This window comes from Trachypithecus francoisi, unplaced genomic scaffold, assembly GCF_009764315.1.
Source record: "Trachypithecus francoisi isolate TF-2019V2 unplaced genomic scaffold, Tfra_2.0 Lachesis_group2, whole genome shotgun sequence".
In the NCBI taxonomy this organism is placed as follows: domain Eukaryota; kingdom Metazoa; phylum Chordata; class Mammalia; order Primates; family Cercopithecidae; genus Trachypithecus; species Trachypithecus francoisi.
Genome location: NW_022681465.1, coordinates 96222392 through 96248894, shown reverse-complemented (window position 1 = coordinate 96248894; position 26503 = coordinate 96222392).

Genomic DNA, 26503 nt, shown 5'->3' with positions numbered 1-26503 from the left:
ATGGAAAGCAAAAAAAGCAGAGGTGGCAATCCTAGCCTCTAATAGAGCACACTTTAAACCAACAAAGATCAAAAAAGACAAAGAAGGGCATCACATAATAGTAAAGGGATCAATGCACAAGAAGAGCTAAGTATCCTAAATATATATGCAACCAATACAGGAGCACCCAGATTAATAAAGCAAGTTCTTAGAGAACTACAAAGAGAACTAGACTCCACACTGTAATAGTGGGAGATTGTAACACCCCACTGTCAATATTAGACAGATCAATGAGATAGAAAATTAACAGAAATATTCAGGACTTGAACTCACCTCTGGACCAAGTGGAACTGATAGACATCTACAGAACTTTCCACCCCAAATCAACAGAATATACATTATTTTCAGTGCTACATCGCACTTATTCTTTTTTTTTTTTTTTTTTTTTGAGATGGAGTCTTGCTCTGCCACCCAGGCTGGAGTGCAGTGGCCGGATCTCAGCTCACTGCAAGCTCCGCCTCCCGGGTTTACGCCATTCTCCTGCCTCAGCCTCCCGAGTAGCTGGGACTACAGGCGCCCGCCTCGTCGCCCGGCTAGTTTTTTGTATTTTTAAGTAGAGACAGGGTTTCACCGTATTAGCCAGGATGGTCTCGATCTCCTGACCTCGTGATCCACCCGTCTCGGCCTCCCAAAGTGCTGGGATTACAGGCTTGAGCCACCGCACCCGGCCCATTGCACTTATTCTAAAACTGATCACATAATTGGAAGTGAAGCACTCCTCAGCAAATACAAAAGAACAGAAATCATAACAAACTGTCTCTCAGGCCACAGTGCAGTCAAACTAGAACTCAGGATTAAGCAACTCACTCAAAACCGCACAACTACATGGAAACGGAACAACCTGCTCCTGAATGACTACTGGATAAATAATGAAATGAAGGCAGAAATAAATAAGTTCTTAGAAACCAATGAGAACAAAGACACAATGTACCAGAATCTCTGGGACACAGCTAAAGCAGTGTTTAAAGGGAAATTTATAGCACTAAATGCCCAAAGGAGAAAGTGGGAAAGATCTAAAATCGACACCCTAACATCACAATTAAAAGAACTACAGAAGCAAGAGGAAACAAATTCAAAAGCTATCAGAAGACAAGAAATAACTAAGATCAGAGCAGAACTGAAGGAGATAGAGACACAAAAAACCCTTCAAAAAATCAATGAATCCAGGAGCTGGCTTTTTGAAAAGATCAACAAAGTAGATAGACTGCTAGCCAGACTAATACAGAAGAAAAGAGAGAAGTATCAAATAGACACAATAAAAAATGATAAAGGGGTTGTCACCACTGATTCCACAGAAATACAAACTACCATCAGGGAATAAATAATTCCACACAAATAAACTAGAAAATCTAGGAGAAATGGATAAATTCCTGGACACATACACCCTCCCAAGACTAAGCCAGGAAGAAGTCAAATCCCTGACTAGACCAATAACAAGTTCTGAAATTAAGGCAGTAATTAATAGCCTACCAACCAAAAAAAGGCTGGGACCAGACGAATTCACAGCCAAATTCTAATGGAGGTAAAAACAGGAGCTAGTATCATTCCTTCTGAAACTATTCCCAACAATAGAAAAAGAGGGAATCCTCCCTAACTGATTTTATGAGGCTGGCATCATCCTGATACCAAAACCTGGCAGAGACATAACAAAAAAAGAAAATTTCACGTCAATATCCCTGATGAACATCAATGCGAAAATCCTCAATAAAACACTGGCAAACTGAATCCAGCAGAATATCAAAGCTTATCCACCACAATCAAGTCAGCTTCATCCCTGGGATGCAAGGTTGGTTCAACATATGCAAATCAATAAACATAATCCATCATGTAAATAGAACCAGTAACAAAAATAACAAGATTATCTCAATAGATGCAGAAAAGGCCTTTGATAAAATTCAAAAGCCTTTCATGCTAAAAACTCTCAATAAACTAGGTATTCATGGAACATATCTCAAAATAATAATATAAATAAAAAATAAATAATTATGACAAACCCACAGTCAATATCATACTGAATGGGCAAAAACTGGAAGCATTCCTTTTGAAAACAGGCACAAGACAAAGATGCCCTCTCTCACCACTCCTATTCAACATAGTATTGGAAGTTCTGGCCAGGACAAGCAGGCAAGAGAAAGAAATAAAGCGTATTCAAACAGGAAGAGAGGAAGTCAAATTGTCTCTGTTTGCAGATGACATGATTGTATATTTAGAAAATCCCATTGTCTCAGCCCAAAATCTCCTTAAACTGATAAGCAACTTCGCCAAAGTCTCAGGATACAAAATCAATGTGCAAAAATCACATGCATTCCCATATACCAATAATAGACAAACGGAGAGCCAAATCATGAGTGAACTCCCATTCACAATTGCTACAAAGAGAATAAAATACCTAGGAATACAACTTACAAGGGATGTGAATGACCTCTTCAAGGAGAACTACAAACCACTGCTCAAGGAAATGAGAAAACACAAACAAATGGAAAAACATTCCATGCTCATGGATAGGAATAATCAATATCATGAAAATGGCCATACTGCCCAAGGTAATTTACAGATTCAATGCCACCCCCATCAAGCTACCACTGACTTTCTTCAAATAATTAGAAAAAACTACTTTAAATTTCATACAGAACCAAAAAAGAGCCTGTATAACCAAGACAATCCTAAGCAAAAAGAACAAAGCTGGAGACATCATGCTATCTGACTTCAAACTATACTACAAGGCTACAGTAACCAAAATAGTATGGTACCAAAACAGATATATAGACCAGTGGACCAATGGAGCAGAACAGAGGCCTCAGAAATAATGCCACACATCTACAACCATCTGGTCTGTGATAAACCTGACAAAAACAAGCAATAGGGAAAGGATCCCCTATTTAATAAATCATGTTGGGAAAACTGGCTAGCCATATGCAGAAAACTGAAACTGGACCCCTTCCTTACACCTTATACAAAAATTAACCCAAGGTGAATTAAAGTCTTAAATGTAAGACCTAAAACCATAAAAACCCTAGAAGAAAACCTAGACTATTAATACCATTCAGGACATAGGCATGGGCAAAGACTTCATGACTAAAACACCAAAAGCCATAGCGACAAAAGCCAAAATAGACAAATGGGATCTAATTAAACTAAAGAACTTCTGCACAGCAAAAGAAACTATCATCAGAGTGAACAGGCAACCTACAGAATGGGAGAAAATGTTTGCAATCTATCCATCTGACAGAGGGCCAATATCCAGAATCTACAAGTAACTTAAACAAATTTACAAGAAAAAAAAAATAACCCCATCAAAATTGGGTTAAGGATATGAACAGACACTTTTCAAAAGAAGATGTTTTTGTGTCCAAGAAACATGAAAAAGAGCTCATCATCACTGGTCATTAGAGAAATGCAAATCAAAACCACTATGAGATACCATTTCATGCCAGTTAGAATGGCAGTCATTAAAAAGTCAGGAAACAACAGATGCTGGAGAGGATGTGGAGAAATAGAAATGCTTTTACACTGTTAGTGGGAGTGTAAATTCAATCATTGTGGAAGACAGTGTGGTGATTCCTTAAGGATCTAGAACCAGAAATACCATTTGACCCAGCAATCCCATTACTGGGTATATACCCAAAGGTTTATAAGTCATCTACTATAAAGACACATGCACATGTATATTTATTGCAGCACTGTTCACAATAGCAAAGACTTGGAACCAACCCAAGTGCCCATCAGTGATAGACTGGATAAAGAAAATATGGCAGACATGGACCATGGAATACTATGCAGCCATAAAAAAGGATGAGTTCATGTCCTCCACAGGGACATGGATGAAGCTGGAAACCATTATTCTCAGGAAACTAACACAGGAAGAGAAAACCACATACTGCATGTTCTCACTTATCAGTGGAAATTGAACAGTGAGAACATATGGACACAGGGAGGGGAGCATCACACACTGGGGCCTGTCTCCATAGTGGCTGTACTAATTTACAGTCTCACCAACAGTGCACAAGAGTTCCTTTATCTTCAAATCCTAACCAGCATTCATTATTTCCTATCTTTTTGATGAAAGCCATTTTAACTGGGTTAAGGTGATATCACATTGTGGTTTTGATTCACATTTCTCTGATGATTTGTAATGTTGAGCATTTTCTCATATACTTGTTGGTCATTTGTATGTCTTCTTTTGAAAAATGCCTATTCAGATCTTTTGCCTATTTAAAATCAGGTTTTTTTTTTTTTGGCTAATGAGTTGTTTGAGTTCCTTATATATTTTGGTTATTAATCCTTTGTCAGATGGATAGTTTGCAAATATTTTCTCCTTTCTGTGGGCTGTCTCTTCACTTTGTTGATTATTTCATTTACTGAGTAGAAGTTTTTTAGCTCGATATATCTTATTTGCTAATTTTTGCTTTGGTTGTCTGTGCTTTTGAGGTGTTACCCAAAAAACTCTTTGTCCAGAACAATGTTCTAGAACATTTCCCTGATGTCTTCCTCTAGTAGTTTCATAGTGTGAGGTCTTACATTTAAGTCTGTATTCAATTTTAATTAGAATTTTGTATATGACAGAAGATGGGGATCTAGTTTTATTCTTCTGCATATGGATATCCAGTTTTCCCAGCACCCTTTATTGAAGAGACTGTCCTTTTCCTAGTGCATCTTCTTGGCATATTTGTAAAAAGTGATTTGGCTGTAAATGCATGGATTTAAATCTGAGTTCTCTATTCTGTTCCATTGGTGTGTGTGTCTCTTTTTATGCCAATACCATGCTGTTTTAATTTCTTTAGCTTTGTGGTATATTTTGATGTTAGGTAGTGTAATGCCCCTGGCCTTATTTTTAATTTTAATTTTTTTATTTTTATTTTTATTTTTTTTTGCTCAGGGTTTCTTTGGCTATTTGGGGTATTTTGTGGTTATATACAAAATATAGGATTGTTTTTGCTATTTCTGCAAAGAATGTCATTGGTATTTTTTGGGGGATTGAGTTGAATCTGTAGATTGCTTTGGGTAGTATGTCATTTTAACAATTTAACAATTGTCATTTAACAATATTAATTCTTCCAATTCATGGTCATGGAATGTCTTTCCATTTTTTGGTGTCCTCTTCAAGTTCCTTTATCAATGTTTCATAGTTTTCATTGTAGAGATCTTTCTACAGGGAGACTATTTATCAAATAAAATTTGATAAAATTTATTTTTAAATATTTTATATTCTTTGTAGCAACTATAGACAGGATTGCTTTCTTGATTTCTCTTCCAGCTTGTTCATTATTGGTGTATAGAAATGCTGCTAGTTATTGTATGCTGGTTTTGTATTCTGCAACTTTACTGATTTTTTTATTAGCTCTAAGAGTTTGTTTGATGGAGCCTTTAGCTTTTTCTATATATAAGATCACGTTTTCTGCAAACAGATATTTCGACTTCTTCCTCTTCAATTTGGATGTCCTTTATATTTTTCTTGCTTAATTGCTCTGACTGGGACTTCCAGTGCTATGTTGAATAAGAGTGGTGAACGTGGCCATCCTTGTCTTGTTCCAGGACTTGGTAGAAAAACTTTCAACATTTTTTTTTTTTAGCATTCAGTACAATGTTAGCTGTGGGTATGTCATATATAGCCTTTATTATTTGGAGGTATGCTCCTTCTATACCCAATTTGTTGAGTTTTTTTTTTTTTTTGATGTCAAATGCTTTTTGACATCTATTGAGATTATTATATGATTGTTGTTATTTATTCTTTTGCTGTGATGTGTCACGCTTATTGATTTGCATATATTGAGCCATCCTTGCATCCCTGAGATAAATCCCACTTGATTGTGGTGTATAACCTTGTTATGTGTTGTTGGATTCAGTTTGTTAGTATTTTATTGAGGAATTTAGCATTGATACTCATCAGGGATATTGGCTTATCATTTTCTTTTGTGTTCCGTTCTTGTCTGGTTTTGTTATCAGGGTAATGCTGGCCTGTTACAATGAGTTTGGAAGAATTCCTTTCCATATATATATATATTTTTTAGTAGTTTTAGAAGAATTGGTGTTAGTTCTTCTTCCAAATTTGATAGAATTCAATTGTGACAGTCATCTGGTCCTGGGCCTTTGTTGGTTGGGAGACTATTTAATTAATTAATTAATTAGAAACAGGATCTTGTTCTGTCATGCAGGCTAGAGTTCGGTGTTTCAATCATAGTTTACTGCAGCCTTAAACTCTTGGGCTCCAGCGATCCTCCTGCTTAAGCTTCCTGAGTCACTGGGGCTAGGGAATCTTTTATTATTGATTTAATCTTGCTACTTGTTATTGCTCTGTTCAAGTTTTCTGTTTCTTTTTGGTTCAATCTCGGTAGGTTGTATGTGTCCAGAAATTTATCCATTTCCTCTAGCTTTTCTAGTTTGCTAGTGTATAGTTGTTCATAATAGTCTGTAATGATTTTTTTGTGTTTCCATGTTATTAGTTGTAATATTTTCTTTTTTGCTTCTGATTTTATTTATTTGAATCTTCTCTCTCTTAGTTATTCTCAATAAAGGTTTGTTAGGTTTTTCAAAAACCAACTTTTTGCTTTGTTGATGATTTTAGTCTTTGTTTTATCTCTGCTCTGATCTTTATTATTTCTTTCCTTCTACTAATTTTGAGTTTGTTTTTATCCTACTTTTCTAGTTTTTTGAGGTGCATCAAAAAGGTTATTTAGGTGGTGAAAGTGGCCATCCTTGTCTTGTTCCAGGGCTTAGTAGAAAACCTGAAGTTTTCTTTAGCATTCAGTATAATGTTAGCTGTGGGTTTGTCTTATATAGCCTTTATTATTTGCAGGTATGCTCCTTCTGTACCGTATTTGTTGAGGGTGTTTTTTTTTTTTAATACTAAAGGTATAAGTTATTTAAAATCTTTTACTTTTTTAATTCAGGCATTTATTGCTATAAAATTTCTTCTTTGTACTGCCTTTGTTTTATCTTGTAAGTTTTGGGATGTTGTGCTTCTGTTTTCATTTATTTTGAGAAAAATTTAAAAATCTTTTAAAATTTTTTCTTTGACTTATTCATCATTCAGGAATATGTTGTTTAATTTTCATGTGTTTGTACAGTTTCCAAAGTTCCTTTTGTTATTGATGTCTAGTTTTATTTCACTGTGGTCAGAAAAGATATTTGATATGATTTCTACTTTTTTGAATTTGTTGACTTGTTTTTTGGCTTAATATATGATCTATCCTGGAGATTGTTATATGTGCTAATGAGAAGAATATACATTCTGCAGCTGTTGAATGAGATGTTTCATAAATGTCAGTGAGGTCCATTTGGTCTAAGTGCACTCTAACTTTGATGTTTCTTTGTTGATTTTCTGTTTACATGATCTTCCAATGCTGATACTCATGTATTAAAGTCCCGAACTGTTATTATATTAGAGTCTACCTCTCCCTTTAGATTTAGTTATATTTGCTTTATGTATCTGGGTCCTTTGGTTTTGGGTGCATATATACTTAACATTGTTACATTATCTTGCTGGGTTAATCTTCTTGTCATTTTATGATAGTCATTGTTTTAAAAAGTTTTTGACTTACAGTTTATTTTACCTGATGTAAATGTTGCTATTCCTGCCTATTTTTGTTTTCTGTTGTGTGGGATATCTTTTTCTATCCCTATGCTTTCAGTCTATGTGTATCTATAGTTGGAGCTTGTTTTTGTTTTGTTTTGTTTTTTTTGAGACATGTTCTCACTCTGTTGCCCAGGCTGGAGTGCAGTGGTGCAATCTCGGCTCACTGCAATCTCCACCTTCTGGGTTTAAGCCATTCTCTTGCCTCAGTCTCCCGAGTAGCTGGGATTACAGGTATGTGCCACCATGCCTGGCTAAGTTTTGTATTTTTATTGGAGATGGGGTTTCACCATGTTGGTCAGGCTGGTCTCAAACTCCTTTTTTTTTTTTTTCTTAAATCCACTCAGTCAGCCTTTTAATTGGGCAAATCTAATCTATTTACGTTAAAGTTATTGATAAATGGGGACTTACTTTCATCATTTTGTTAATTGTTTTCTGTTTGTTTTGTACATCCTTTGTTCTTTTCTTCATCTCTTATTGTTTATCTTTGCGGGTTAGTGGTTTTCTGTAGTGATAAGGTTTGATTCCTAACTCTTTTCCATTTGTGTATCTGCTCCATCAGTGAGCTTTACTCTTTCATGTGTTGTCATGATGGTAGTTATTGTTCTTTCTCTTCCTATGTATGATTCCCTTCAGCATTTCCTATAAGGCCAGTCTAGTGGCAATGAATTCTTTGTTTTTGCATGTCTGAAAGCCTTATTTCTCCTTAATTTCTGAAGGATAGCTTTGCTTGATATAGTATCCTTAGATGCTTGGATGATTTTCTTTCATAGTTTGACTATATCTTTGCATTTTCTCCTGACAGTAATGTTTTTGTGGAGAAATCCACTATTTCTCCAATGGAGATTCCCTTATATGTGACTTAACTGCTTTCTCTTGCTGTTTTTAGAATTCTCTCTTTGTCTTGAAGTTTTGACAGTTTGACTCTAATGTGCTTTGATTCTAGGTGCACAGACTTCTGGCAGCTTCCTATACTAGGCTCACTTATCTGTGTATTGAAACAGTTTCTTCCAGTATTCATTTGGTTCAATAAATATTCATTGAAAGCGTAACATTTATTACGTATGGAGTACCTGGTAAAAATTCAATAAATATGGGTGGATTGATTCTATTTGAAGTCTTTTGAGCTCCTGGATCTGGATGTCCATATCTCTCCCTAGACTTGGGATGTTTTCAGCTATTATTTCATTAAATTACTTTTCTCTGCCTTTTGTTGTCTTTTCTCCTGCTGGAACTTCCATAATGTGGGTATTTGTCTACTTAACGGTGTCCCATAAGTCCTAGGCCTTCTTCATGCTTTTAAAGTTCTTTTTCTCTTCATTTTTGCCTGGCTGGATTATACTGGAAGACCGATATTCAAGTTAAGATATCCTTTCTTTGCCTTTTATTTTTTTTTTTTACTGTCTCTTTGTTGAATATCTCATTAAGATCATGAATTGTTTTCTGGGTTTCACTGAGTTGTCTTGTGTCTCCGTGAATTTCCACAAGATTATTGCTTTGAATTCCTTTTCAGTCATTTCATAGTGAATTTCCATAAGATCATTATTTTACTTTCCTTTTCCTTGAAATCTGTTACTGGATAATTATTTTATTCCTTTGGGGTGGTCCTGTTTCCTTGCTTTTTCACGTGTTTTGTGTTTCTACGTTGACAGCTACACATCTGCAATCACCTCCTCCAATTTTATGGGAGTAGCTTTTGTAGGGAAAGACTTTTTCCTGTAGATGTGTCCTATAGTGTTGGTTGGGTAGGGTGTTTTGGCTTTGATTCTGGGTGGGTGCCAACGTGTAGTCTCCATGGGATTTCTTCAGCTGTAATTTATGTCAGTGGTGTCTGTGAATGTCTCAGTGGCTTAGACTGTGGGTGTTTGTGGAGGCAGCAGCATGTCTTTACTGAAGTTGGCAGCTGCCAGGTGGGCTGGTTCTCAGGCCCCGAAGAGGGTGTGTGCTGGCCTTTATGGATCCTCTGGTTGTGGAACTAGAGTTGCCAGTGTTGGTGAAAATAAGGTGGGCTGGTTCTTGGTCCCTGGGGGTCATGCTCCACCAGTCACCTGGGTGGGATCACTGGCAGCTTTCAATGTTGGGTGGGCTAGTCCTTTGTCGCTGGGGCATGCATGCAATGCATGGGCAGCTCTGCTAGTTTAGGGAGCAGGATCAATGAGGGCAGCTGGCAGCCAGCTGCCAGGTTCTGGGGAGCACCTGCATTGGCTCCCCAAGTCTTGGGGGTAGCTTTCCTGCTGTGCTGGATCACCTGTTCCTTGAGTGTTTAGGGTGCTGGGTAAGCTTGGTGCCATGTAATTGCTATACTGCTGGGTCTAGCTGGAGTCGTGCTGCAGCTTTTTGTGTGGCTATGGTGGGATGCTGGTAGGGCCCCAGGCATGTGGAGTTGCAGGGGCTGTTGGGCCCCAGAACAGTATACGCCCCAGCAGTGACTTTGTTCTCAAAATAGTGCTGTGCTGTAGCAGCTTGGGTCCCAGATGATTGGGGTGACCCAGTGTGAGTTCTTTCTCTGGAGAAATCTAGGTGCATAGACTTCTGGCAGCTTTGTATACTGGGCTTACTTATCTGTGTATTGAAACAGATAAGTGTTCTTAGCTGAACACTTATCCAGTGTTCATTTGATTCAACTAAAATTCACCGAGAGCATACTGTTTACTAGGTGTAGAGTACTTGGTAAGAATTCAATACATATGTGTGAATGATTGAACTTAGAGTGCTAGGCACTCTTCTAGGCGGTGGGGATATAGCAGGGAACAGAAGAGAAAAAAATCCCTGCTTTCATGGAACTTGTGTTTTAGTTGAGGAAGCAGACCACAAATAAGAAAATGCATAAAGCACCCCCCACCATTTGTGGTTTTGCTTTCCATAGTTTCAGTTACCCATGGTCAACCATGGTCTAAAAGTATTAAATGTTAAATTCCAGAAATAAATAATTTGTAAATTTTAAATTGAGGGCCATTCTGTGTAGCATGACGAACTCTTGTGCTATCCTGCTTTGCTCTGCCTGGGATGTGAATCATCCTTTTGCCCAGTGTATCTGCACCTTATATGCTACCTGCCTGTTAGTCACTTAGTAGTCATCTTGGTTACCAGATCAACTGTTTTGGTAGTGTAGTGCTTGTATTTAAGCAACCCTCATTTTACTTAATAATTGCTCCAAAGCACAAAAGTAATGATGCTAGCATACTGTTTTAATTGTTCTATTTTATTATTAGTGCTTGCTTACTGTGCTTAATTTAGAAATTAAACTTTATCAAACATATGTATGTATAGGAAAAACATGGTATGTGTAGGGTTTGGTACTATCTACTGCTTTAGGCATACACTGGGGCATCCGCATATTCCCCATAGATAAGAGGAGACTACTGTAACATGTCAGATGGTAATAAATGCTATGGAGGAAAATAGTGCAGGGTAAGAATAGGAAGTGCGGAGAGTTGAGGGCAGGGATAGTTGCTATTTGTAAAAAGGTTGTTTAGATAAGTCCTCACTGATAGAGTGTCATTTGAGGAGAGATCTGAGTGAAGAGAGGTAGTGTGAGACATTTGGCTATCTATAGGAAAGTGTTTCAGGCTGAGAAAATTGCAAGAGTAAAGGTTCTATGGTAGGAATGTGATTAGTGGTATCCAAGAATATCGGGAGGCCGTGGTGGCTGCAGCAGAATGAATAGTGGAGATATTAGTAAAAGGTGAGATCAGAGAGGCAACAGGAATCAGGTAATACAAAGCTGTGTAGGCCATGTTGACAATTTTGGCTTTTACCTTGCATGAGCTGGGAAGCCACTGGAAGGTTTGAACAGAGGAATGATATAATGCCTTAGATTATGAAAGGAACTTTCTGACTGCTATATTGAGATCTTAGGGAGAGAGAGAGAGATTCTGGGGATGTAACCAGGAACAAAATTAGACATTATCTCAGTGATCTCAGCCCTTGTGGAAAATACAGACTAGCATTAGGCTGACAAAAACATCTCATAAATAAAAGTAACATCATGTGCTGTGTAATGAGAATGCCTAACATGGCACTTCTTTGATTGGAGAGGGAACTGGAAATGCTTCTCTGGAGAATGTTTAAGCTGAGGGTTGACAGATGAGTATGGGTTATTTAGACAAAATGTGTACCATGTAGAGCACGTGCTTGTTTTCTTCTGAGCTATCACCTGGATTGTAAATATAAACTGGCAATTCTCAAAGCATAGTCCAGGGACCCTTAGAGTGCTCTCTGAGATTCTTTTTAGAGGAACTTCAAAGCCAAAACTATTTTTATCAACAGACCTAATAGATGCTATTTACCTTATCCACTGCCATTTTTTTCACGCGTGTACAGAGTTTGAAAATTTAATTGATGTGGTTTGAGATTAGCACATTGAAACTACTTGTTGAGAAATTGTCTTGTTGAATTTTGGTATCATGTCAAAGAAAAATATCCACAGTTATCTGGAAATCTTATTGAAATATTTTTCTATTTAACTATTTATATGAGACCAGATTTTCTTCATATGTTTTAACCAACTTACTCCAATAGATTGAATGCAGCAGCAGATATGAGACTTCACTTCTCCCTATTAAGCTAGACATAAAAGAGATTTGCAGCAGTCCACTCTTCTCATTTGTTGACGAGTTGATGGGTGCAGCACACCAACATGGCACAAGTATACATATGTAACAAACCTGCACATTATGCACATGTACCCTAGAACTTAAAGTATAATAAAAATAAATAAATAAATAAATGAAAATAATAAAAGGAAATAACAACAACAGCAACAATAACAAATATATATATATATATATTTTCCTCAGAAAGAGTGAACTTTAGGAGAAACTGAGTCAGACCATTTTAGCTGGAACACTCATCAGTCATCACATATGCCTTTTACTTCTTTACTATATAATTTTGATTATATATTAGCTATTTTTTTATTATCCAGTTCCTGTTTGTTCAAGACTCAGGCATTATCCTTGGCTTTTACTTTCCACCTTAGATACTACTGTCCTGAACTTCTATATTGCTCAGTTTTTGTATTCATATATTTTCTACTATCTTACATAGTGCATATGTATTATTTTCAGTTTTAAAAAGTGAGACATCACTTAAATATGCTGAAGGACACAGATCTGAAGTGTAGAGCTCAATAATTTTTTTACTAATATAATCAATGCCTAGATCAAAATATGGAATATTTCCAGAATATGAAATATTACACTATGTGACTTCCTTATGTCCTTCCAGTCATCTACTGCTATTCTTTTCCCTATCACTGTAGGTCATATACCATGTGCTCTTTTATATTTGGCTTCTTTCACTCAACATTATTTATTTGAGATTCATCCATATCGTTGCCCACATTAGTAATTTGTTCTTTTTTTTTTATTGCTGAATTGTATTCTAACTTATGAATGTACTGTAATCTATCTGTTCCATTGAAAGGCATTTGGATTGTTTCCAGTATTTGCTATTGTGGCATTACTACTATCAACATACTTGAGTAATTTTTCTGATGGCCAGAAGCAATGATTTCTGTTGGGTATATCCCCAAGAGTGGAATTTTTGTATCATACATAGATATATGTATAGCTTTGGTAGATGTTAACAAACATTTTCCCAAAATAGTTTTACTAGTTTATATTTCCATCAGCAATGTATGAGAATTTTAATTTTTCACATCCTTGCCATTTGGTATTGTCTGTTTAATTTTACCATTTTGGTGAGTGTGTAGTGGCATGGCATTATGGGTTTAATTTGCATTTCCCATTGAGTAATGATAATGAGCATTTTTCTCATGTTTATTGGCCAGTTAGATTTGTATTTTGGCTAAGCCTTTTTTTTTTTTTTTTTTACATGACTTTTAAAAATAGGGTTATCTTTTTTTGTTGATTTGTAAGAGTTCCTAATTTTTTGGATATGATTCCATTGTTGATGTGTGTTTCACAGATATATTCTCTACTTGGCGTTTACCTTTTCACTCTTTTAATGGTGTGTTTCGATCAGCAGAAGTTCTTAATTTAAATGAACTTTGGTTTACCAGTATTGTCCTTTATGGTTTGTGCTTTTCTGGTCTGGCTTAAGGAATCTTTGCTCCAAGATTATGTAGATATTCTTCCATGATTTCTTTTAGAACATTTATTATTTTGGTTTTTACATTAGATCTGTTATCCACTTTAAGTTAATTTTTGTATATGGTTGAAGTAGGGGTCACCTTCTTTCCTTTGTATCATTCATATATTTATATTTATATCTATATTTATATATTTATAGGTACTTGCACCAGCACCTTTATTGCAAAGACTGTCATTTCCCACACTGAATTGCAGGGGTGCCTTCGTAATAAATCAAGTGGCTATGTATTTGTTTGTCTAGTTCCGGACTCTGCTCTCTTCCATTAATCTTAGACAATACTATACTGTCTTAATTACTTTAGCTTTATAAAAAGTCTTGATGCACACCCATATGAGTCTGTTTTCTAGTTCTTTAGTATTTACTTGTCTACTAGACTTTTGCATTTTCACATACATTTTATATGGAGATATAAACAATGTATATGGTCAGTTCCTACCCGAAGGGTTTTCTACCCCTAACCCTCCCTAATCTTAGTTCGCTGATAATTCTTTTTTAAAAATCATGCATAGGAATTGAAATTTTTCATATGCTTTTTCTGTACCTTTTTAAGATAGGTGCAGGAAATCATTATTTTACCTTTTATTATGTTAATGTGATAAAGTTATATTTTTAAAAAAATATTAAACCATTCTTGAAGTCCTAGAATAAACCCGACGTGCTTATGATGTCTTGTTATTTTTATATATACTGGATTCAATTTGCTAGAATTTGTTTAAGAGTTTTGTGACTATGTTCATAAGGGACATTGGTCTATAATTTTCTTTTCTTGTAATGTCTTTCAGGTTTTGATATTGAGATAATGCTGACATTATTAATTGAGTTGGAAAGTGTTACTCTTTTTGTCTTCTTTGGAAGTGTTTCTGTAAGAATAGTATTGTCTCCTCTTAAAAATGTTTAAGAAAATTCACCAATGAAGATCTATGACTAGTGTTTTTGTTGTTGAAAAGTTTTAAATTATGGTTTTAATCTATTTAATAGATACAGGAAACTTCAGTTTTTTATATCTTCTTGTGCCATTTTTGCTGTTATATTTTTCAAGGAATTTGTCTATTTTAAATTATATTTATTGATAGAATGGTATTTATAATATCTTTTTTTTACCTTTTTAAAATCTATAGGTTTATAGTGATGTTCTCATTTTTAATTGTTATTGGTAATTTGTATTTTTTCTCAATCAGTCTTGTCTCTTTTCATGTGCCTAGCAATCTTGAATTTTATGCCAGACATACATAAAAGAACTATAGAAGCTCTAGATAATGCTTTTCTTCTTCCAGAAATGAATTCCCTTTTCCTTTGTCATATAGATAAGATTAGGGGCTGATTACCTCAGTTCTATCAGCTGAGTCAGTTTTGACTGCAGTTTTAGTAAAATTCATTTTGTCTTTGGTTCTTCCTTATTCCTTAGACTTAACCTTCCTGTAATTTTGATTGAGAATCTGCTAGGTCTTTACCTCATTCACCTCGAAAGATTGGGTGATTCAGTCTACTCTTTGGAACTTTACTCTTTGACCTCCCATACTATTTACAGATTTGGCAGGTATTGGTCTTTTAGTAAAAAGTAGTCTCCTATCTACTATGAAACTACAGAAAATTTCATTCTGTTTTATAGAAGTTTCCTACCTCTACAGACAGCATCAGAATATAGCAAATATATTGTGATTAATTAGCCACATATTAGGACACTTGAAATTTCCAAATCGTTACACCAGCTTTGTATGATTACCAACACATTGCTGGCTTCTTTTTGTCTAGAAAAGTCACTCTTTGTGGACCAAGCTCATTCCTTTGATCCCATCCATCTGTAATAAGACAAATATCCGCAGAGAAGAAAATATCCAGTGATAGATTGCTTACCTCAGAAAGGTTTTCTACTTTCTGGAATTTCAGGTAACTTAATTCTTTTTACTGCCTTAGTTCTATGATGTCTTAAAAAATATTGTTAATTTATTTGTTGATGTGGAAATGTGGTCTGTCACAACCTATTACATTCTACCCAAGACCAGATGTTTTACTTTGGCTGCAACCAGATTTTTTAAGTTCAAGTTTAGGTAGCATTCATTATACCTTTTATAGCACAGTACTTGCCTTCGCTAATTATTTGGTGATTGAGCTGAGATTTCAATTTTGGAAATACAGACCATAGTTGAGAACATGTGAGTGGATAAGTTTTATAACAGAGAAATGTAAAATTGGGATATATTAATTGGATACATACTGAGTTTTAGGTATTCCACAAATTTAAAAGCATTGGGAATTTAAAGTTAACCGTGACAAAAGCATTTATCCTCAGAAGCTAAATAGTCTTAGGGGACTGGAAGAAGACATGTAAATAGATTAAATGCCGTACTTATATCATGAGGATATCAGCAGATTCTTCACAGAGCTAGCAGGCCTTAAACAAAATCTTAGGGACCGAGTAAGAGTGTCCTGGATTGGATTAGGAAAAGATATTCTGGTTTGAAGGAGCAACAAGTATAAAATGGAGATTTTGGAGAGCTTCTCCAAGGTCAAGGTGAGTAGAGTGCATTTTAAAGGAGGAGATTACACTGGAAAGATATGTAGGAACCAGGTAGGACCTTTAAAAGATCTCCCCCAACAATCCACCTTTTCTTTTGAGATAGGGTCTGGCTCTGTCACCCAGGCTGCAGTGCAATGGGCCATCTTGGCTCAATGAAACCTCTGCCTCCAGGGCTCAAGCCATCCTCCCACCTCAGCCTTCCGAGTAGCTGGGACCACAGGCATGTGCCACTATGCCTGGATAATTTTTGTGTTTTTGGTAGAGATGGGATTTTGCAATGTTCCCCAAGCTGGTCTCGAACTCCTGGGCTCAAGCAATCCTCTCACTACAGCTTCCCAAAGTGCTAGGATTACAGGGATGAGCCATAGTGCCTGCCTGGCCTGATCTTCCCTTTTTGATAGCCAGTGTGGTCATAAAAGTGAGTTGCTGAAGTGAACTAGAGCTGTTCATTAAGGTAGAGGAGCCAACTGAGGCTTCTTCTATAAGGTGTTAAAGTCACCAACCTGGTGGCAGAATGTGGAGTATAGGGAAAGGTGTAAGCCGTGTAAATGTGGGGAAATGAAGGGTGATTTTCATTGAGAGAAAGCAGCAGATAAGAATTACTTGGGTAGGGCCGGGAGCAGTGGCTCAAGCCTGTAATCCCAGCACTTTGGGAGGCCGAGAGGGGCGGATCACGAGGTCAGGAGATCGAGACCATCCTGGCTAACATAGTGAAACCCCGTCTCTACTACAAATACAAAAAAAAAAAAAACCAAAAAGCTAGCTGGGCGAGGTGGCGGGCGCCTGTAGTCCCAGCTACTGGGGAGGCTGAGGCAGGAGAATGGCGTAAACCCAGGAGGCGGAGCTTGCAGTGAGCCGAGATCGCGCCACTGCACTCCAGCCTGGGTGACAGAACAAGACTCCGTCTCAAAAAATACAAAATACAAAATACAAAAAAACTAGCCGGGCAAGGTGGCGCACGCCTGTAGTCCCAGCTACTCAAGAGGCTGAGGCAGAAGAATGGCGTAAACCTGGGAGGCGGAGCTTGCAGTGAGCTGAGATCCAGCCACCGCATTCCAGCCCGGGCTACAGAGCGAGACTCCGTCTCAAAAAAACAAAACAAAACCAAAAAAAAGAATTACCTGGGTAGATTTTTCAAAATATACAGGTTGGTCCCCAAAGCTAAGGCTGTTATGAGATATACATCAGAATTCCCTGGCACGAAGCGTGTTAGATTTAGATACTCTGAGGCATACAATGCAGGAGAGTCTTTGTCCAGTCTGAAATTAGAATTGGGGAATGCCTGCCTTTTTTCTCCCCCTCCCTTCATTCCCTGTTCTGTCCATTGTGGGGAATCAGAGAATGGGTAGTGGCCACTACAGAGGGCTAGCATAGTTAATGCTCTCCTCAGGGGATGTTCAGATTTCAGTGAAAAGCAGGGGGAAGCAGTAGGATGAAGGAAGTATTCAGTAATGAGATTGAGTAGAGCTGTTTACCATTGGAACATTGGATTATAAAGTTGCAGAGAGGGATTATCTTATGTCAAATTTGATGCAATAAAGTTAATTTTAAATATCTAGTAAGACATCAGGAAAATCTTTCATTTTGTTCTCAGGGGACATTATTTATATTGAAGGATTTGTATTTTGTAACTTAGTTTAAGTTTTCCTGTATATTTTAAGGTGTTTTCTTTCAAATTATAATTCAAGTGATTTCAAATGATAATTCAAGGATATCTTCTGTGCTATAAATACATTTCATATTTCAATGCAAAATGATTGATTTAAGAAATTTTTTTTTAAACTTATCCTTTGAGAACGCAAATATGCTAAAAGGTGAGGTATGTTGGTTATGTGGGAAGTGATCTTATTAAAAACATTTTTGAAGGGTGGGCATGGTAGCTCACACCTGTAATTTCAGCACTTTGGGAGGTCAAGGCAGAAGGATTGCTTGAGTCTAGGAGTTTGAGAGCAGCGTGGGCAACATAACAAGGCCCAATCTCTAAAAAAAAAAAAAAAAAAAAAAAAAATTAGCTGAATGTGGTGGCGTGTACCTGTAGTCCTAGCTACTTGGGAGGCTGATGTGGGAGAATCACTGGAGCCCAAGAGAATCACTTGAGCAGTGAGCTATGATGACACCACTGCACTCTAGCCTGGGTAACAGAGCAAGACCCTGCCTCTTAGAAAAATTTTTTAAAAAGTATTCTCAAACTTACTTTAGTTTTTATTCTAATTTTAAGAAAAAATTCATGTTACTATTTAAAATATTTTCTTTGTGATAAAGGCATAACATTACAGCACATTAAATGATTATTTTTTAGACTTGCAACAACTGTGAAAAAGTTCATTTTCCTGAATCCACTTTTGATTTTTAGTGGTGATTGCTGAAATCCTTTGGTTTTAAGTACAATAATGAAAGGAAAGTATATGATTCCTATATTAAATGAATCGGGAGTACATTTTGTAGTTTTTGGTAAGTATTTGTAAGCTATTGTTTTTACTCTATTTGAAGTTTATAATGTAACTAAGGACCACTTTTAGATTATTTGATGTAAGAGGAATTGAATAATTCTGTTTATCGGCATATAGGCACTGAGACAGAGCATTTAGGAACCCATTAACAGTATTGTTCAATGAATCTAAAAAATTGTAATTAAACCTAGGTTTGATTGTATGTGGTAAGATATTTTATTGTGTCTATACAAAAGTGAAAAGTATTATCAGAATAGTTAAGATTGTGAACTTTAGAGTTAACTGGGCCTGGGTCTGAATCATGATTCCACTATCCTCTAGTTATTTTTTAAAAACTGAATAATCACTCAAATCCTTATTTTTATCAGTTGTAAAATTAGGAAAATAATGGTCCCTACCTCACAAGATATTTATGAGGATTAAACAAGATAATAAAGTAAATGAAATAATGCCAGGCACATAGTAAACACTCAGTACATTTTAGCTGTTTTTATTAAGATGAACAGATAACAGGTTTTTTAAAAAAGGATATTTGAACTGTTGGTGAAATGTGTTGGATTTTGATGAGAAGATAACGGTTTGGACATTATTTGGCTAATGTGAAGAGATAATTAGGGAATTTAGATAGAGACTGAGATTAATAGGGATCCATCTCTGTATCTAACCACTATCCCATTATAGGGATATATAATGATTAATAGTGGCTGTATCTGAATGGTATAAGAGATTTTTTTTCCATGAGATTTTCTATATTTTATATAGTAAACCACTGATTCCCAATGTTTAATTATTTGTTCCCACTGGTTCATCACAATATAATGTTTTCACTTGGTTCCATATTATGGAATACTCATTTTTTATTATGGTAAAATATACATAACATAAAATGTACCATGTTAATCATTTTTATGTATAAACTTTACTGGTATTATGTACATTCACATTGTTGTGTATGAAATAATTTAAAAATATTTATAAATGCATATCGTTCCATTCAATGGGTGATATTTCATTGTTTAATCTTTTAGATACTTAGATTGTTTTTATTTTTTGTTATTAGACTAAAACTGGGAGTTTGGAGCGGCTGATCTGGGGAACAAAAGGATGTTGAAATATTTCACACATATATTAGGGAATGTCTGTTTTAAGAGTAGGTAGGATGGAAAAGCCAAGTAGGCAAAGAATGAAATGGTTACATTGAATTCTGTCATTTATACCATCCTTGTTAAGCCCTGAATGCACTTTGCACTTCACTTTGAAAGAGAAGATTGAGGAAAAGAAGCAGAATCAGCTCTGGGATATAACTGTTCTCTCTTCATCTTAACTTACTTACCATGTTCTTTGTTTTGTCTGCCACAGAATTCTGGAACTCATTACCATGTGGACTAAGATGTTAAAATCTAGAAATATTCCATGTTTAAATCCAGTGTATATCTGGTAACCAATTTTAGTCCACACATTGAATTGGGCCATATCTCCTGACTTTTTCTACTGGCCTATATTGTGAAAGAAGGGGACCTGTAAATGTTGAAAACTTGATATACTCACTGCATACTCTGAGCTCTTTAGTGTTTGACTCCCCTTTCTGAGGAATGCATAGATTTGCCTCCAGTGATATTGTTTTCACTTCATTTGACACTCTGTTTATACCATAAATCTACATTTGAATGATTTCAATTTCCTTTTATAGGCTTTTTATGAGTAGGTTCCATTATAAGAAGTGAGAACAAACAGTCCCTGTTTGTTATATTCAGTTGATCAGTTTTGCAAAGTATTATACTGCATTTTTGTTTTAACATTTTAAATTGTTTTTATGAATTTAATGCAATTTAGAGAGTGCAAAAATGTACCAAGAAATGGTACCAACAGTTTAGGTTAACATCTTGTGATATTTCTTTTCATTTTCTTTTATGTTCATTATTTGTGTAGTTAAGATGATAGTGTAATTGTACAATTTTGCATACTAGTTTTTCATGAACATTATTTCAAGGAATTCCCCATATGTATTAGTTTCATCCTGGGGGAAAATAGTTGAGATAACTATGAGAATAATTAAGGAGAGTTTCATAAAAAGACTATTTACAAAGGGATGGGGAAGAGGAAGGAAATCATCAGGAGAGGATAACATAATTGAGCACATAAAATGTGGCTAGTCCAAATTGAGGTGTGTTGTAAGTTTAATATATACACTGTGCTTCTGAGACTTAGGGTGAAAGCAGAAGAATGTGAAATATCTCATTAATGATTTTTATACTTTTCACATCTGAAATGATAATACTTTGGATGTATATTACAAATAAAATATATTACAATTATATTAGCCTATATCATTTTAAAATGTAGCTACTAGAAAAATTAAAATTACACACATTGCTTACATTTTGTTTCTATTAGTGCTAGTATGGGATGTATATAGAGAGGCATCTCTAAGCCTGAAAAACAAAGGCAAGAGCCTATGGAAAGGTCAGCTGATAGGATACATGACTTTTGGTAGAGGGTTACAGCCAATCTACATTGACCCAAAAAGGAAGAAGGAGGTTTGGGGAATAAATCCATGACCCTGTTTTCTGCCTCTACCATTTGCTCTTAAATTCCTGGCTGTGTCTACCATTAGTTTAATCCAAAGGAAGCCAACAGATAAGGGAGCCAGTTGATGCAGTCCATAGAGGTTGGCCTACCTGATCCAGAGCAGAGTAGAAAAAGGTAGAGAGTAAATCTAGAGGAGTCTACTGAAGATATCCAGCATATAGCCTCATTAAAAAGCTTTGCAAATCTAATTTTCAAGGATTGCACATTGCATTTTATGTATTATGTTGTATTGTATTGTAAATGCTTTGGAGAACATTGTAATGGAGCTTAATTATGGGAATTATTTAGGGTATATAATTTCATTTAATGTAAATAAAAGATAAACTGAGTTTCTGGTTAGAACAGCAATCAAGCAGTTCACTGACAGAGTTTTTAAACATGTACGCCAGAATTTGAAAATCAATAGGATTTTGATGTTGCCTACTTTATCCCCATATTTAAAGGTAACATTTTCCTTAATATTTAAAAAATTTGTCCTGTCTAAACTGATAGTGGAATACACAACCTTGATTTATTAGGTTGTATTTTTTGTTTCCATTTATTGCTTTAATTCTGAGATATAGATTGAATAATCTAATTCATTTTAATGGAACTTGATACCAAGGTGATGAAATTTAGTAGTATATTTCACTTTTAAATGATAGAACATTTAAAGATGTAATTTTATTCATTAAAAGCGCACATAATATGAATCACTTGTTGATGAAAGTTTGGTAAATAGAGGACTAAAAAGACTGTTTAGGACATTTTTTTCACTTATCTAAAGAACTGAGTGTCTGTTAAATACAATGTGGATATATTATGATTTCTTAGTTTCAAGGAGAATACGCTATCATCATCAAAATCCTTAGTTTGTTTTCAAGTAGCTTTAGCTGTGCCCCTCCAGTATATTTTTGCTTTGTATTTTTATCATAGACATTACAATATAAACATCTGTTCAGTTCAAAATTAGTGGAGTAGCCATTACATTTTGTTTAATTTTCCCTAACTATTTTTTGAGTCATATTTCAGAAATAAACTTGCAGCATATGAAAGTTTCAGTAGATGATTGTTCTGCTCATTGATATTTGTACAGAGAGAAAACTCAACTGTAGTTCCTTTTATGTTTAGTTCTGAAAATGTTTTAAGACCAAAAATGATAATTTGTGTTCTCTGAAACAAACTGTTTTTTGGGATAGCTGAATTTGTGTTTTTATTAAGTGTTATGGTTTTATTCATTGTATTTAACTTTCTCATATAAATTATATATTCATGTGGTTCCAAATACAAAACATTTTAGTTACGGAGTTGGTAAAAAAGGCTCTTTTTAATGCTTGGCCCCTTTTGTTCATTCCTGTGCCTCCAGGTAACTTTTTTTTTTTTTTTTTTTTTTTTTAGTTTTTTAGGCTTCTTTCCAGGATTTCTTTATGAGTGAACATAAACAAATGTGAATAGTGATGCTTATTTTTCCCTTTATTACACAAATGGAGCATATTAAATGCACTTTTGTCATTCACTCTCTTCTCACTATCTTTTTCCTACATTGAAACAATTTGTCCTTTGTGACCTTCCTTTCTTCTTATTTTAATCATTGAAGAAATACTATACCAAAATTTTAATCTGTACTGTGGGAAGATTGTTTTTGACTATTGTTCTTTGGTAAGTTTTGCTGCCTTTCTTATCTTTTTTCTTTTACCAGTGTTATGCCAGGTAGGATTCAGTGCAAGCAAATGATGGGGAGTTGTAGTTAGAGTTGTCCCTATGGCCTGTAGATTCCCAGGAAACTGAGTTTCTCGTTCTCTCTTTTGGGAAGTAAAAGCACTTACCTCAGCAAGTGTTGGTGGGTGAAAGTAGTAGCATGAAGTGTTGCATCTGCTCTTTTATCAGGTTATTCCAGAGAGTTATTCATTGGTCTCTCCCTTTTTAAAACTAGCCGGTATAGGTCTGGATTTTAATAAAAGTGACTTGGCATTAAGGAATGAGCTCCCTAGGTATAGTGAGAGTGATCAAGCATTCAGAAAACCTGACCAGGCAAAAGTAACCTATCAGTCTTTAAAAAAATGTAAAGCAAAAAGCCACACACTTAAACTTAAACCTTAACACTGATATCTAAATTCAAGTTTGATATCTAACTTCAAATCTAAAGTAAACTATATTCTTCTGCTACTTTAGCAGTAAGTCTGATGTCCAAATAAAAAGTAAATTTGATTTAGATTTAAAATCTAATCTTTAGATTTTTTTTTGCAGGAGACCAGAGTTTTATTATTACTCAAATGAGTCTCCCTCAGCATTCAGGGATTAGAGTTTTTGAGGACAACTTGGTGGGTTAAGGGAAACCAGTGAGCTGGGAGTGCTGATTGGTCAAGTCAGAGATGAAATCATAAGGAGTCAAAGTTGCCTTCTTGCGCTGAGTCAGTTCCTGGGTGGCGGTACCACAAGGTCAGATGAGCCAATTTATCGACCTGGGTAGTGCCAGCTAATCCATCAAGTGCAGTGTCTGCAAATTATCTCAAGCACTGATCTCAGGTTTTACAATAGTGATTTTATTCCTAGGAGCAAATTGAATAGGGTCAAAGTCTCGTAGCCTCCAGCTGCTTGACTCCTAAACCATAATTGCTAATCTTGTGGCTAATTTGTTAGTCCTACAAAGTCAGCCTAGTAGCCAGGCAAGATGGTGGTTTGTTTAGGGGAAAGGGCTGTTATCATCTCTATTTAAACTATAAACTATAAACTAAGTTCCTCACAAAGTTAGTTCAGCCTATGCCCAGGAGTGAACAAGGACAGCTTGGAGGTTAGAAGCAAGATGGAGTTGGTTAGGTCAGATCTCTTTCACTGTCTCAGTTACTGTTTTGCAATGGCAGTTTCAGTCCCTCCCTTTGGGTTTTATAACACCTTAACCTTAAGGTGTTGGCTAATTAAGTTGAAGAAAGGGCAAAAATTGCTCTAACTTCTTCCTGCTGACCAGGGACATAGTGGGGGTAGGTGTTGACTCCAAGGTGAGAGGATTGGAACTGCTTTGAAACTGTCTGAGTGTACTCATGTAGACCTGGACAGTATTCCAAGGTTTGCGTGGCAAAGGTGTTAGTATTGTCATCTATAGTTCTAGCACAGCATTTAAGGGAACAGCGATAGGGTAAATAATGAGTACTATGGTAAGGAGTGCAATTCCTGGTTTTAAAAGTAAAGATTTGAAAGCATCAGCTTGGGGACTTGTAGCTTACAAAGAGTTTAGGATTTAGTCCAAACTGGAGAAAAAACCCAAGAACAACTAACAACAGGTGTATTGTAGTTTTTTTTTTTTTGAAACATAATTTTTCTCTCTCTAGTCCCCATTTTTATTAAAAACAAATCATGATTGGACTGATTTGTTTGCAAAATATATTTACTTGGCTGGATTATTTACATAAAGCATAACAAGAATAATTATTTTTTACATAGGCTTTTAAAGTTGGCTTTGATGGAACTCTGTTTCATAAGGAATCTCAGATAAGACTTTTTTTTGCAGCTGAGCCCAGTCATGGTTTTGTACCCTCAAATACCTATGAATTTGATAAATTCCTCTCCTTTTGAGGTCCCAAGATAACCTGGGGCTCCTGGGCCTGTTAGAAAGTGACATTCTGTACTTAGCACCGATCAAGAACCTTGTACAGGGAGTGTGTAGACAAGTTATAAGGCCAGTTTTCCCAAGGGGCTTTTATTGGCTGTATAAATCAAGCTTGATTCTTTAAAGGAAAGTACACCACTCCTGTCAACGCCTTGGTAAAATAACCAGTTTCTCCAATTACGTCCTGTTGCAAAAGAAAACATTCATATTGCACTTATGCAAACAACTATATTGCCATAAGCTAAGAATACTCACAAATAGTTTCCAAATTCTGGAGAAAGCTGGTAGAGAGAAACAAATATGCTTTAAAATTGTTTACAGGAACATACTCAATTGTTAAAAGCTGAAAATAGTTCAAAAGAAAAGTTTTCTTGGCTCTGAAAAACAAAGAAGGATTAGCAAAATTTTAAGTGAAAAGTCAAAAAAGATTACTTCAGTATTCTATTTGGGCATTTCTCCTCTATTCTAATGTCACAATCTCCTGAGTTATCAGAAACCTGCATTTAAGAATAACTTAGAATTTCATAGCTGATTTTAAAACTATCATTTAAAGAGGATCAAAACAAGACAACAGTTTTCTGTGGATGACAAAGAGAGCAGTCACAGTTAAAGACACAATTGACAAGGAAATTTCTTACCTCTGTGGCACACAATGATTTAGCATAACAATTATTATTGGCAACATACAGTAAGTCATATCACAATTATAGGAGTTTCACATAATTTTGGAACATATACCAGTAACATATTTACACAAATACAGCCCAAAGAAAGTGAAACACCATTTCATATCTGACAATGCTTCCTGTATGATTTTTATGGCACATAAGCCAGATGTCATTTTTGGACTTCAGAGGGCCTAATATCTAAAAGATTAGGTTAGTAAGAGACATAATTTATTATTTTATTTTGGAATGTTTGTCAAATACCTAAGGTTTAAAACACTGGAAATCATAAAATAGAATCCCAGGTCATCATACATCATTCATTTGGCCAAAATGATAAGTCTGACAATATGGAAAAGAAAAACCTTTACCCTGATAGAGGAGACTTGCCTTCCGAACAATAAGACCCAAGAAAGATAGCATGAGGCCAGCTGAATCTGTCTCTTCTCTCCCTCCCCATTTTTTTGTAGTTTACTCAAAAGGCAAACAAAAATCTTCCATTGTCTCTCAATATTACACAAAACGTTTTTTCAAAAGAGGAAACCAAATTTCATGTTTGCATTAGTGCATCTTTAATGCTATAGCTAGTTTTTAAATAACATTTTATGAATCTATCCAGTTTTAATTAGTTTGACCATAAGGTAAGATTTTCATCAACTTTTTAGAAACCTTTACAATTTTCTGTTAAATAGCAGATCAGTTTTCTAAGAAAGCCCTGTGATTCAGACACATGGGCCCAGATTATGGCCCAGCATTAGTGTGCTTTTATTTTAATGTTCAACCTATTGAAATAAATTAAATAATCCCCTTCAATCTTAGCCAACTTGCTTATACCCACAGAACTTTCTTTACAAGACCAACCCTTCGCAAACCGTTTTCAACTTGTTTAAACCTTCAGTTTTGTCCTACTACTCTTTTACATTAAGACAATCTTTAAAACCCTCTGAACTAGACAAAATTATATTCCCTTTA